Here is a 13,635-nt window from a genome sequence, read left to right as displayed (position 1 = left end):
GTGCTACTTTTGGATTTTCTAAAAAAAAAGAAAGAAATGACCATGCAACAGATGAGAAAACAAATGATTATAAAAACTTTGCTGTTACAAACACGTAAACAGGGGATATACAGATAGATCCATTATTGTTGAACGAGAACGTAATTTTTTATAATTGTGCTTCTGTGCACCACCACACATTATTTTGCTCTGTTTCCACCCTTGAGATGCTCTGCCAGGCTTTTACTGCTTGTTTTGTGTCTTTTTGGTTTCAGTTTTTGTCTTCAGTAACTGAAAAACATGCTCTTGTGTTGAGATCTGACATGGCCATTGACGAATGTCTCAAGAAACTCTTGGGTTGCTTTTGCAGTTTGCTTTGGGTTATTACCAATTTGCCATGTGACCCACTGTCCAGTCACTCTTGCACCATATGGCTGAATCCGGGGCTGGAGTGGAACAAAAAAATCATCCTGACATTTTTGTTAGATTTTGTTTTATTATTGATATTGAAACTGGTTTTAAGGAGGCTGGCACAGTAGTTGGGTCATTTCTGCATGTTGTGACAATAATTAAAGGCTACACTTTAGCTATTAGCTATAATGACTTATAGTCAAAGTAGTAATTCATTTGACCTGAATCCTTGAATCTCTCCCTTCCTAATTATATCCCTAAGGACAGCCTATTGGCCCAAAAGTGCATTGGCCCACGGGGACAGATTAACAGTCCTGTCCTGACTGAATCTGAACAGAGAGTATAGCCCTGCACACTTCATTCTGATACTTCTATCAGCAGTCAAATAATCACTCTGGTTCCACTGGCAGCCATATATGTCCATGGTAGAAGCACTGTCAAACATGGTCACACACTGATGTCTCTTTAGGCCTCATATTTCAAATTACAGTGAAAAGGTAATCTAATCCAACACTTTCAATCAACCTAATACATTATGTTAGCTTCATGAGCCATAGTATAACACGGGAAAAGAACTGAAAAACATTAGAGTTTCTCAGTCCAATTATCCACCTAATGTTGAGTCTCTGATAGTGGAGGACTTTGTAAATAAAGTAATCACTGTAATCACTGTAATCAAACAAAGTAATCACTGAACGTTTCATTTTTGCACTGCAGGCAAAACAAGAAAAACTGTTCCTCTGTCCACCAAATTATGGCCCTAACTGTAGACGAAGGCAGGAAAGTACAGTTAGAAAATCTATTTTTGATGTGAAGTCCAAATGCATTACTCTCTGAAAATTATAATAAGACAAAACAATGGTAAAGTTTATATGAAGATTTTGTCATAGAAAATTGCATAAATGAGAGGAAAGCCTTTGAACATACTATGCTTTAGATCTAGATTTAGATTCCAATACACTAGGTCAAGCAGCAGGGAGCTCAACATTCATTCTTGGGGAAATTAAGAATGAACAAAACATTTATAGTATCTCAGTGCATTACCTTCTGTTGGAAGCTGCAACATAACTATATATGTATGCAAATCACAAAACATCTTCTATAGAAGAGTATAGCGTTAGCTACTAAGCAATCAACTTAAACTAAAAAACTTTGTGCTGTGGTAATTTTAAAACTATCTGTCAGAATATATCTAAACAGTGTCATTACATCAAAAATGCAAATGGAATCTAGACTAGCAGGGACATAGCTTCATTTATCTGAAATCTCAGGCATTCAAGATGTTGGGAGTTGGAAGAAAACAGGAGGTTACCTCTAAATGGTCATGCATGACATCCTTACACATCAATACACACTGTACTGTATGTAGACCACTCAGAAAGAAACTTAGAGAAACACTTTCTTTTTCACATAGACACACCTAACTGAAGGTTTAAGGTTTAACATGTCAGTCAAGAATCTTTCTATTTATATCCTTATTATTTGAATTAGAACACAATGAACAAAAGACTGCAGATAAGCTGAACACTGTGCTTTGGGGCGAGGCCTCATGACTGAACTCACATGCAAGAGGTTTTACCAGTTTTGTGTTTCGGTTGTCTTTTCTCAGTAAATCAGTCACATGTGAAATATTACATGTGTCTGTTCTGGGTCCTTTCGTTTTTTCTTTCTGTCTGTGCTAGCTATTGTTTAAAACAGAGCTATCAGGCTTTTCTCACTGACAGTGCCTGGGGTGGAGTTAACCTGTCTTGCCTTGGATACAAGGCAGGAAATGTGAGTGGAGATACTGCAAACTCTTTTATTTTTATTTTTCTGGTTGTATTTGTTCAAATCTTTTTTGATCTTCTCCACAATGTCATCTGCGTACAGGAACAATTTGTGATATCTGCCTACCCCGAATACACCTTTCATCTTGCATTTTCTCTAATTTGAATTGCTAATTGGGCTTAATGGGCTTATATTACATCCTTGACATGTTGAACTGGAAATACTACAAAAAGAAGAAAGTACACCATTCGTAAATACAGTCGCTTCTGGCCCCGAGTTCTAATCCATCTGCAAAAGTTTTCACCTATTCCAAATTTTTCCAGGTCCATGAATAAAAAGTTCCACTCCACCCTATCAAAAGCCTTCTGTGCAACTAAAGATATAGCCAATACAGGATTTGTTTTATTTTTACACCAGCCACAGCAGGTGTAGTAATCTCCTTACAGGGAGTCTTCCAAATTCAAAAGCTTCATGTAATACTTTAGTTAGGAATGGACATATCAAATCTATTAATGCCGGGAAGCCATCTATTCCTCGTGACTTTCCAGCTTTCATTGCACCCTCTTGTGAAACTTTTGGTATTTTCATTTTATCAAAGTATGCACTCAGCAGATCCATACTTACTTTGTTATCAGACGTGTATAAGTCTTGACAAAATATTTTAAAAATCGTGTTTATCTCTGAAGAGGATGTAACTAATTTATCATCCTTTTTAATTGCCGTAATAACATTCTGATTGTCTATTTGCTTAAGTTGTCTTGTTAATAGCCTGCCTGTCTTCTCACCTTTCTCATAGAAATTAGTTTTAAGGCAAAAGAGGGCATACTGCTTTTTTGTTATAAATTTCATGAATGTCATACTAAGCTGACAAATCTCTTTAAATTTATTATCATCAAATTTTCCTGCTAATTGTTTTTCCAATTTACCTTTATTTTACTCCAAAATTTGTATCTTTTCCTTATTTTCTTTATTTTTCTTAGATACTTTCCACGAATAAATGCCTTCAAAGCATCCCATACAGTGGCCAGCCTGTCCGTAGATCAAACATTCACCTCTAAAAAATATCTTATATCCTCTTTTAGGGTTGATACAATTTTTTCATCCCGCAATATGCTTGAGTTTTGTCTCCACCTACCCATTCTGTTCTTTTCAACATTTAGATTTATGTGCAACTATACCGGCGCATGGTCTGTTAAAGCAATCACACCTATTGCACAGTTTATTACCAAATGATCACATGATTTAGAAATAAAAAAAATAATCTATTCGGGAATATGTTTTATGCGTGTGAGAGTAAAAGGTGTATTTTCTTTCCACAGGGTGAACAAGCCTCCAAATATCTACCACACCAAGATCTTCTTTTAAAGCATTTAATGTTGTTTCTGTTAAGCTAGTGCTTGAGGTTGCATTAATGGCACTTCTATCAATGTATTCATCCATCACATTATTAAAGTCTCCACCTAACAAGATCTGGCCCTTCATGTTCCCGGGCATCATCCATAAAATTAGGTTCATCCCTGTTTGTGGCGTAAATATTGCACAGAACAACCTGAACTCCATTAATGAGAGCCTGCAGAGCTTACACTCGCCCATCTTCATCCCGGCTTTCCTGCAATAATACAAAGTTTAGTCTTTTATGAATAAGTATCATGACACCACAACTCTTGCTTGGAGTGTTGCCAACTCCTTAGTAAGGAAAATCACTATTGGCTGTCCTAAAAGTCGCTAGAAGTCGCTAAATGACGTCATCGCCTAATTTGCAAAATTGGTCATGCTTATGTAATTGTAAGCTATGTTGTAGGAGAGAGAAATAACATCATGGAAGAGACATAAAGTGAGTAAAAAACAGCCTAAATGTGTTTAGAATATATTTAGAACTATAAATTAAATTCTTTTAGCAATTGTTGCTTTTTTTTAATGTCACAATTCCAACCCTTTATCCGGGCTTGGTACTGGCAAAAGTGACCCGAAATAGGCACTCTGGTGGAGTTACTTTGTGTGTGTGTGTTTAGTTTTAAACCTTGTGATCAGGCACGTGCAGAGGGGGGTGCTAGAGGTGCTTGAGCACCTGCCCCTTTCCTGATGGGTGCCCAAAGTGCCCTTTTCTTGAGGCAACTTTTAAAAAAAAATATATATATATTTTTTTTAAATGTGTGTGTGTGTGCGGAGTCCTGTCTGTGCCCCTCGACAATAATATTTAACTATTAATCACAATTTGCTAAATAAAAGGATCTGTCGTGCATCAGTCACATGATCACCATTAACCAATGATCGCCCTTGACGGCAGAACGCGCTGGTTACGAGCCGGGAACGAGCTCATAAAGAGCACGCGCATTTTAGCGGTCCGGAGCTGTAGGAGAAACACAAATTACCTCAGGCACACAGACTGATGCGACAAAACCGGTAAGTAGGTGTACAGCGTACACTGTAGTCTACAGCACACAGGAGTGTTAGCTTATTACGTACACGTTGGTAAGTTGTCTTGTGACAACTGACGAACTGAAACAAATGAGCGTGCTGTGTGTGCAACAGCGCGACAAACATTACCTGTCCTTTTATTAACTACACAAGTAGTGCTGGTCATAGCTGCTGGCTCACTGGGTAAGGCTGTCATGGGTCTGTAGCTCTGTCACCGTTTTAGGGAACATATTTAGTTTTAAAGTAAGTTACAGGGCTTTTCCTGCCTTTCTGGAGGAGGATTATATTTCACTAAAACGATCTAATATGCATGTCCACATAATTATGGATTATTATAATTATAATATTTAAAAACATACGCTGTATTTTAAAGAACATACATTAAGACACAGATTATAGTAGATTTATATTTTAAAATGCTGATTTTATAGCAGTAAAATTTTGTATCTCTACAGTTAAAAAATGTAATAAGCTTTCTCCCTGCACAGAGTGGATAGTGAAACAAATGGAATCATCATAAATACATTATTTCATATTTATTATTGTTTTTCCTCATTGCTTTATTATTGTAGCTCTAGTAATAAATAATAATGGAAGGATTCTGGATCAGCACCATGATGCCTACATTATATACAGTATTCTGAAGGTCTAAAATGTCCCTGTGTGTGCGTGCATGTGTGTGTTTTATGTATATGGATTTTTAAATTATTACTCATGATATAACATTGTCCAGACATGACTGGTTAGGACATGAGGAGGAAACAGTAGGAGCTGTGTGAGGCTACTAAAGGCAGCAGATCCCTCAGCAGCTGGATTACAAAGAACACAGGTAACATTAACACATGTACCAGTTGTTGGAGAGGTATTCCAGTATAAAAATAATAATAAGCACAACTGGAATGTTTTGCTTCTATAACATTTTTCTGTCATCATTTTATTATAGATTAAATGCAGCAGTTGTTAGGTGTGGATAATTATATAATAGTTTATTGCAATAGCAAGTTGTGCCTTGTTCTCAGATAGACAGCAAGTGGAGAGTGATATGTGAAATGAGGGGATGGAAAGAAGAAGAGAAGCAGCGTGATTCACAGGCAGAGCCTTGTTTATTTCTCACAGTTTTTGTTGCTTTGTGGTTCCAAGCCCATTTTCTTATGTTCTTTGCATTTAGTTATTATCTCATAACACTTGTTTAATCAGCTACCATCTCTCCTATGAACATTTTAATGTCTACAGTCTCAGATCAGCACAGCCCTGCCCTCCAGCACTATCAGCAGCAGGAGCAGCAGCAACCCCTCAACAGCAACATTGTACCCATCAGGTAAAACATAGGCTACGTTTGCTTTGCCTTGTTGCCACCTCACAACAGTAATGTAGTATGATGCGATCCCATATTAGATTCTTGATGAATGTGTGTTGTTGTTATTCAGCCTGGTTCAATGTGCCCCTTTTTAACTTTGAGCACCCGCCCCTTTAAACGTCTCTGCACGGCCCTGCTTGTGATCCACAAAAAGTAAGAGTAAAAGAAAAACTGACTTTGTTACAGTCAGGACGGGAGCAACGGCTTCACTCATGCGCGATTCATTTGCAGTTTGGACACGTAGGGGTGAGCATCTCCTGCTCTGTGACGGCAGCTGGGGGCGACTGCTGCGTGAGGACGATTCACCACCTGTGAGTGCTTTGTAGACTTGTAGTCAAGACCGCCTAAGCCAAGACCAAGAAAACACCAAGACCAGAGGGTATCGAGACCAAGACAAGACCAAGACCAAGACAAAGTCGAGACGAGACCAAGACCGAGACAAAAAAGTCTTTAAACTGTAGCCAGATGCTGCTTCGTTTACGGGTGTCAGGCATATTTGTGTGTTTTTGCGATGCTTTCGCACAGCCCTCCTCACCGCTGTCTACTGTCTCACTCACTTACTGAGAGGACAGACGCACGCTCCACTTGACTGTCGCGTCTCTCACCCTCTCTGTTTTTCACATAATGATATTATCCTATATCCTCGCATGTGATTGGCCACAATATGGAGGGATTGGAGCATAGCTGAGCCACTGTGTGAGAGCTGAGCAGCGAAAGGAAATTAAGTGAGGAGCTGGCTCTCGCTTGATGGGAGTCGACTCTTCTTATTCACTACAAAGGACTCTCTAAGCACGGCTCTTAGAGCTGATGCTTTTGCGCATGACACATTATTGAACGTTACGTTGCGCGTCATGGATACTGTTGACTCCAAATCTCCCGACCACTATGTCGATCTGAGACAGCAAGACCGAGACAGCGAGACCAAGACAAGACCAAGGGATCCGAGACCAAGACAAGACCAAGACCACGTAAAAGTGGTCTCGAGACCAAGACCAGTCTTGAGACATCCAACTCTAGTGCTTTGGCACGGGCAAGGTGCCCACGGCAGCACCCACTGCTTGTTGAGAGTAAGAGCGATACGTGCTTTCACGTCAAAAAGCTGTCATAAGTCTTCCCAATAACACCAGCAAAAGTCGCCAAATTTGTCGCTAGTCGCTTTTTAGAAAAATAGTCGCTAAATATAGCGACAAAGTCGCTAAGTTGGTAACACTGCTTGCTTGATATTGAGTTATGAAATACTTTCCCAACCCAACCCCATTTTAATTTCAATACTTCACTTTGATTCCCAAAATGCATCTCCTGGATGTATGCAATATCAGCATTATGAGACTTGAGGTAGCTAAGCACTTTTTTTCTTTTGACTGGTGTGCCACAACCATTTATATTCAATGAGAAAATATTAACATCCACATTCCCCATGACTATACAGCGGTAAAGTATCTATAAGCCTTATATCTTCCAGCCCATAACCACTAAACGTGTGCTGACAATCCTGCTTGAACTAGGACATAAGTTTAAACAAGAACAGTCCCTCACCTATAGAATCTCTACCCCCCCAAAAAATAAAAAATAACAAATGTAACAAAATAAATAGCACCGTCCAAAAAAGGGAACATGACAGCGCAAAAGCCCCGTGGGCAAAACCGTCTCTGGTCCCGTGGACAGTGAACTGCTGTCCTCCTGCTGTCCCAGCGACACCTCAGGGAGCCCACCCCCGTCTTATAAAATTATTAACAATGCGCTCCCATACACGTAGTTTAGTTTGCTGACCCCTTACTCAATCACTTCTCAAAACTTCTCATGCATGAATTTCTCTCCCTCCTCAACACTCTCGAAGCTCTTCTGCTGACCTTTCCATGTTAATTTAAGTTTTGCTGTATGTGCCAGGGTGTGCTTTATCTGATGCTGCCATAGCTTCTTCATCACTGGGTACAAAAGCTTCCTCTGCGCCACTCGCTCTGCGGTCATATCTTCATAGAATGACAAGCGGCAGTTCTCCCACATTGTGCCTTTCTTCTGCTTAGCGGTTATGAGAACTTTTTGTCATGCAGTGTAACACAGAAATCTCACTAGCATAGTTCAAGGTGGTTGACCAGGTCCCGGGCGTGGTCTTGTACCTCTGTGGCATCTTTCCAGCTCATATTCCTCCCCTCGTAGACCCAGGCCATCAGCAAGTATCTTCATCACATAATCATTTATGTTGCCACCACTCTTCAGACCCTCTTCCAGACCGATAAGCCGAATATTCTTTATGCGGTTTCTGTTTTCCTGGTCGTCTACTCGGGCCCATAGTTCAAGCTTTTTTGGTATTTTTGCCATTATCTTCTGTTATGCTCCTCATTTTGTTTTCCACATCTGAGATGCGGCCCTCAGCTTCAGTCATCTGTATTTGGATTCCACTTATAGCGTTTTTAAATTCTACCATGTCTGACTGGATGTGAGATACATCGGCTGCAACACCGGTTAGGATAGCTCAAAGCTTAGACATTTCGGCAAACAAGCCGCTTATATCCATCTTTGGTCCTTCTTCTTGACTAGCAGGGCTAACATTAGTACTGCTAGCATTATTTTCCCCCACCGCCATTGTGGAGATTCGAGTTTGCACGCGCTTCTTCTTGGTTCCTGTGGCCATGTCTCTCAATTCAAGGACACTGATCTAGCCACCACAGTCTGGAAATGTACAGGGTGGGCCATTTATATGGATACACCGTAATAAAATGGGAATGGTTGGTGATATTAAAGTCCTGTTTGTGGCACATTAGTATATGTGAGGGGGCAGACTCCTCAAGATGGGTGGTGACCATGGTGGCCATTTAGAAGTCGGCCATATTGGATACAACTTTTGTTTTGTCAATAGGAGAGGGCCATGTGACACATCAAACTTATTGGTAATGTCACAAGAAAAACAATGGTGTGCTTGGTTTCAACATAACTTTATTCTTTCATGAGTTATTTACAAGTTTCTGACCACTTATAAAATGTGTTCAATGTGCTGCCCATTGTGTTGGATTGTCAATGCAACCCTCTTCTCCCACTCTTCACACACTGATAGCAACACCGCAGGAGAAATGCCAGCACAGGCATCCAGTATCCGTAGTTTCAGGTGCTGCACATCTCGTATCTTCACACCATAGACAATTGCCTTCAGATGACCCCAAAGATAAAAGTCTAAGGGGGTCAGATCAGGAGACCTTGGGGGCCATTCAACTGGCCCACGACAACCAATCCACTTTCCAGGAAACTGTTCATCTAGGAATGCTCGGACCTGGCACCCATAATGTGGTGGTGCACCATCTTGCTGGAAAAACTCAGGGAACGTGCCAGCTTCAGTGCATAAAGAGGGAAACACATCATCATGTAGCAATTTCAAATATCCAGTGGCCTTGAGGTTTCCATTGATGAAGAATGGACCCACTATCGTTGTACCCCATATACCACACCAAACCATCACTTTTGTTGTTCCAACAGTCTTGGAGGATCCATCCAATGTGGGTTAGTGTCAGACCAATAGCGGTGGTTTTGTTTGTTAACTTCACCATTCACATAAAAGTTTGCTTCATCACTGAACAAAATCTTCTGCGTGAACTGAGGGTCCTGTTCCAATTTTGTTTTGCCCATTCTGCAAATTCTGTGCGCCGATCTGGGTCATCCTCGTTGAGATGCTGCAGTAGCTGGAGTTTGTAAGGGTGCCATTTGTGAGTACCTAATATCCGCCCGAAGGATGTTCGACTAATGCCACTCTCCAGTGACATGCAGCGAGTGCTACGCTGTGGGCTCTTGCTGAATGAAGCTAGGACAGCCACTGATGTTTCTTCATTAGTGACAGTTTTCTTGCGTCCACATTTTGGCAAATCCAACACTGAACCAGTTTCACGGAACTTAGCAAGCAGTTTGCTAACTGTAGCATGGGAGATGGGTGGTCTCGTAGGGTGTCTTGCATTGAAATCTGCTGCAATGACCCGTTACTGCGTTCACCAGATATCAACACAATTTCGATCTGCTCCTCACGTGTTAACCTCTTCGACATGTCAGTGGCTGTGAACAAAGAGAAACTTGTAAATAACTCATGAAAGAATAAAGTTACGTTGAAACCAAGCACACCATTGTTTTTCTTGTGACATTACCAATAAGTTTGATGTGTCACATGGCCCTCTTCCTATTGAAAAAACAAAAGTTGTATCCAAGATGGCCGACTTCTAAATGGTCACCATGGTCACCACCCATCTTGAGGAGTTTGCCCCCTCACATATACTAATGTGCCACAAACAGGACTTTAATATCACCAACCATTCCCATTTTATTACGGTGTATCCATATAAATGGCCCACCCTGTATTATTTGGGAACGTCTGACTTTTTTAAAACTAATGTAAGGTTGACGGGGGTCAGAGACTCTCTATGGCGGAGCCATTCCCAAACGCTCCATCACGCGACTCCCATCCTGATCGATTTTATAAATATACATGTATTTTGCCAGAAATGAGAGCAGGTAAACGGATTCCACTCCTTAAAGCACTTTATAGATACAAAGAAACCACTGCTCTGCATATTGCTTTATTTTAAGATAAAATAACTTTTTTTAAGATAAAGAGGCCCTGTACACATCCTAACTCAGTGGTTCCTAAAGTGGGGAGCATCAGAATCTGCAAGACCAAAAATTCACTGAACCAGCAGCAAAAGAAGATCAAAACCACATCGTCATTAATTCCCTCTTACTTTTGCTGTTTTGCTTCCACCATGATAAAATGTTTTGTGCATCATTTGCTTGCTTATTACCCACCCGTCTACTGTTGTGTTCAGTGTTCAGTGCTTGGACGCTGTTTTTTTTTTGTGGGGGGGGGTTACTTCCGACAAGAAAGCCAAATTGCAAAACCCTTAGCTGTGTCTAATAAAACCTCAGCACCATCAGGTAATTTTCATATGTTTAGTCATGATTTTCCGATCTGCTATAAAAAGCCAGGCCACGAAAATCCCGTCCATGTTTTTCTGTTTTATCCTCTCAATTATAGAAATCAGTGACAATACCCAGCCCTAGTGCCCTCGACGAAATTTGTTTCCTCTGTGTCGGGAGCACGCACCGGGCTGTCCAAATCATGGACAAACAGTATCCCACATTCTTGATTTTTAGTTCACACACACTTCTTATAATTACTAACTACCCCTGAAATATTGGAGATGTTAGCTCTTTATAAACACAGTAAAGTTACAGTGGGATACAAATAATATCAGACTGATCCTGTTGCAATTTGTTTCCCCTGTCCAAATCACGCACAAACAGTATCCCACAATTGTTTGCTTGAGACCCATTTTGGACAGAGAGGCATTTTTTGACAAATATATTGATAGCAATGTTGAATATTATTACACAGTAAAAAAAAACCCAACTACACTTAAAATAATTACACCATAAAGATGTTTTTTTCAGTTATTTAAAAGAGTTAGTAGTTTATATTATTGTAACCTGTAATTCATTGCAGTTTACTTTTGTTTATTTGTTTACAAAAGGTTTGAGGTGTGAAATAAACTGCAATTGAGTTTGAAAACAAAATATGTGTGTGTGTGGTTGGAGGATGTGTTGGTGCACCAAGATTTTTGTGTACAACCAAGGGGGGCCTAGTAAAAAAAGTTTGGGAACCACTGCCTTAGCAGGTTTGTAGTGAAGGAATTTAATACCAGCTATATTACCCCTTAATCTGTATTCAAGGTGTAATGTGTTTCCTGTTCTTGATCACAGAAACAACACCACATCACATCCTCCTACACTATGCCATACCTGCTTGTACCATCAATCTGAATGTAAATAAACCACATCTCTTACAATCTTCTCCCTGGATGTCAGCTTCTCCTTCTGACCGAGGATAACTATTGTAGCACAGCCCAGCGTTGAACTGATGTACACCAATCTGTACAGTCAGAGTAAAACATCATTCCAGTGTTACAAGATAAAGTTCAGGAAAAGTTTTTTCATGGTTCAGAGGCTGTTCAGTAGAGGATGATTTAAAGATATGCAAGAAATGAACTGTTACAATTGGTCAAAATTACCCCATGAAAATGTGATAAATGTTAACTTTTCATAAAGAAGGAAAACACATGTAGTCTTTTCATTTAAATATATATTTTTAACGCTATGCCAGTTTTTAGCTTTGCTTAACAGTGTGTGGCAACATAACAGAAACTTTATTGCTGACTGCATCACAGATACATGTGATCATTACATTGCCTCTCTGCAGATTATTTTCTATTCTTTTGTTCCTATTGTGTCCACTAGGTAGGGTAGTTTTTCACACAAGATACAACAACTCTTGTGAATATCACATTATCCCCTTTTTTCAGTTATTTTCTCAAGTAATAACATAGACAAAACTTCTTGCTTTAAACCAAAAGTCCAAGTTTAACAGCAACTTGTGTCCTGCTAAACTTTAGGTACATTCAAACATGAAAAATGATGTGACAACACCTGCAAAAACATTTGGTACTATCAGTAAGGGTCTCATAATGTAGCTATTCCTATAAGAGGTATAGTGATCCAAGAACAGAAATGATTAGAGCACTCAGTTACACAAAGTCAGCAATTAACAACACGGACAGGGATTGAGTAGCTGTAGTATCCAAGTAGCTAACACTACTATTTAAATGTTTTTAAACAATGAATGTTATTTTTTCACATACAGTATCCCAGGGCAATTGTAGGGTGTCATGGAAAGTTTAAATGAACTGCAAACACCTGGTGAGCGTCTTTTTGTAGTGGGTTTAATAACATGTTGCAATATGGAGTGGTCTCTAACAATGGCCGTCGCCCTGATCTCTTTCATACACACAGAGATGAAAGACCTTCCACAACTCTTACATGCTCACATAATTCATGGTTGTGGTTCTTTTAGTTGTTTTCTGCATATATTATTTTCAGTTTCTAGTCTTTAGTTTTCTGTTACTGTGCCTTCCCTGGGATCCACATTTAGTTACTCTTGTCTCCGTGATCCGTGTTCCTTCTCTGTCTCCCCAATCCATTATGTCCCCATGTCTCTTTCTCCCCCGTCACAGTGTCAACCCTGTGTGCTTTTGTCTTTGTCTCACACTTTGTTCCCATAATTCACAGAGAGGGCAGTGGCGCACACTAATGACATCATAAACAGGGGTGCACATAAGTGGTCCGCAGGTGCGCATTCACTGTCAAAATAAAAGACGCGCACCAGATAAGAAATTGCAACGCGCGTTTGCGTCCATATAAAAGGCACTGTTTTTGTCTGCTAGAGTGGGATTTTCACGGCATATTCTGCACCACATCTCTGTGCGTTCATCATTTGTTTGAAGCCAGCTCACCTCCTGCAACCACTTACGCGCTCCTTCTGACATTTCTTTGGAGGTGGAGGAACACCAAAGTAATTGCTTAAAGGAGCTTGCTTCTTCGACATCTTTAAGAGTTCTAAACAAATGTCTGTCCTCCTCCAGAAAATCTTATGTACGCAAACGCGCGTTGCAACTTCTTATCTGGTGCGCGTCTTTTATTTTGACAGCGAATGCGCACCTGCGGACCACTTATGTGCACCCCTGATCATAAACCCTTTACTTAGGTTGCATCGTGACTGTTACACACTACAAAAATTCCCCATGAGCAAACACATTATTTTAGCTATTCTGTCTTTAATGGAGTTACATCCACAGTCACTACATCGGTTTAGGAAACTTCGATTGCACTTCAGTCAA

Source organism: Oreochromis aureus, linkage group 6 (genome assembly GCF_013358895.1).
Source record: "Oreochromis aureus strain Israel breed Guangdong linkage group 6, ZZ_aureus, whole genome shotgun sequence".
NCBI lineage: Eukaryota > Metazoa > Chordata > Actinopteri > Cichliformes > Cichlidae > Oreochromis > Oreochromis aureus.
This window is presented reverse-complemented; position numbering follows the sequence as displayed.